Source organism: Palaemon carinicauda, chromosome 1 (assembly GCF_036898095.1).
Source record: "Palaemon carinicauda isolate YSFRI2023 chromosome 1, ASM3689809v2, whole genome shotgun sequence".
NCBI lineage: Eukaryota > Metazoa > Arthropoda > Malacostraca > Decapoda > Palaemonidae > Palaemon > Palaemon carinicauda.
The window spans coordinates 678,899-681,333 of NC_090725.1; positions in this window are offsets into that span (position 1 = coordinate 678,899).

The following is a 2,435-nucleotide window of genomic DNA, read 5'->3' on the forward strand; positions in this document are numbered from 1 at the left end:
CATTATGGCTAAGATAAAAGATGATAGAAAGGCCTCTTTTGTTTTTGTTGGTGATTTCAATGCTCACCATAGGGAGTGGTTAAATTCTGTTTCTTCTACCGATCACCATGGTTAAAGAGCTTTAGACTTTACCTCTGAATCTGGCTGTAAGCAAATAATAAGTGAAGCTACTCACATGTCTGGTAACTGCTTGAACCTCGTATACACCGACTCCCATGGAGTTATAACAAATAAGGTTGGGTCTCCAGTCGGGACATCTGATCATGCCTTGATTTCATTAGCAGTAAAAACTGAGCAGCCTGTCCTTCATGTATCCTACTCATGTAAGATTTATATGAAATCTCAAGCAGACTGGAATGGGATTTTGCATGATCTTTTGGGATTGAATTGGTCACAATTGTAGAGTAGTGTTGATCCTGTTGTCCCTTTGAATGGGAATCTAGTCAGCATAATTGATAGGCGCATCCCTTATCGTGTGCTAAGGTACCGAGTGAAGGACAAACCGTGGTTCAATGATGATTGTAGATGTGCTTATTTGGAGAAGCAGGATGCTTATCATCTTTGGAAAGGTAACAGATCAGATTTGACATGAAATAACTAAACTAAACTAAAATTTTGCTCAGAGAGTTTATACTTCAACTGAAAAGGAATACAATTTAACCATAAAAGAAACCCTTTTTGGTACAACCCTGGAACATACGTGGTGGACTACCCTTAAATCTGCACTCTTTGGTGTAGATGTAACAGTTTCTCCTTTACTTAAACCAGATGGCTCTGTCAATCACTGTCCAAAGGAAAAGGCAATACTTTTGGCTGATGTGTTTGACTGTAAGCAAAGTAATGAGAAACTCCAGCTTCTTCATTCCTGTTTTCCTGAGGCTAAACTAACTAGTTTACCATTTCAATCTCATGAAATTAAAGCTCTCTTGGTGGACCTAGATGCTCATGGAGGTGTAGACCCAAATGGTATTTTTCCTTTGTTTTTATAAAGACTGTAGATTTCTTCGCTCCAAAGTTATCTATTATTTTGTGCAAATTAGCAAAAAGAGGAGCTTTTAGCACTTGTTGGAGAATTGGTAATGTTGCTCCAATATATAAATGTGTGTGATAGCTCAAGTCCAATTGATTACTACCCAATTTCCATAACTCACATATTATCTAAAGTTTTTGAATGTCTTTTGGCAAAACGTCTTAATCATACATCCATATACCAAGGCACTTCCCCCAATTTTTGGGGTTAGCCGACATCAAACAAAGGGAACAAAAAAGGAGACCTCTCCTCTCTACGTTCCTCCCAGCCTGACAAGGGACTCAACAAGCTAGCAAATTGGTTTCCGTAAAGGCCTTGGAGCATGTGATGCCCTTTTTACAATCTCCAATGCTGTACAGAAATCCCTTGATGGTGGTCAGGTAGTTTGTATAATTGGCCTTGATTTTAGTACTGCCTTTGACCGTGTTAATCATGAGGCCCATGTTTTCAAACTCAAAGCAGTTGGGAGTGGGTGGGTCGTTTCTTAGCATCATTATTGAAATTTTAAGTAATAGACCACAAAGAGTTGTTGTTGATGAGCACCATAGTGAGTATAGGAATGTGAAATCTGGTGTTCCTCAGGGTAGTGTTCTTGGCCCATTACTTTTCATACTATATACACATAACATGTGGTTTGGCCTTAAAAACAAGCTTGTTGCTTATGCAGATGATGCTACTCTTTGCATCAATTCCATCTCCTGAATGTAGATCTGGGGTTGCTGAATCCCATAACAGAGATCTAATTAAAATTACTGCATGATACCAATTATGGGGTATGAAGTTGAATCCTAACAAAACTCAAAGTATGATTGTAAGTAGGTCAAGGACAGTGGCTCCTCAACATCCAGATCTCAGCATTGATAATGTATCTTTAACTTTGTATGACTTTTAAAATTTTTGGTTCGATTCTCAGCAGCAAATTTACTTTCAAGAAACACATCATGACTGTCTTCTTCAATTACACACAAAATTGGCTTATTAAGAAAGACTTTTAAGATTTTTGGCGAACAATCTATTCTGAAGTGTTTTAATTCTTTCATTTTACCTTGTTTTGAGTATTGTTCTCCTGACTGGTCTTCAGCTGCTGATTCTCATCTTATTTTGTTGGAAAGGAACTTACAGTCTATTAAATTTTTTATTCCTGATTTAGATACCAATCTCTGGCACCATCATTCAATTAGTTCATTATGTATGTTGTATAAGAATTTTTATAATTCTGACCATCCTTTACATTCAGATCTTCCTGGACAGTTCCACCCTATTCACAATACTAGGCATGCAGTTAATTCTAATAGTCAGGTCTTCTTCATCATGAGGTTCAATACAACACATTATTCTACAAGTTTAATTCCAGCTGTGAGCAAGTTGTGGAATGATCTTCCAAATCGGGTAGTTGAATCAGTGG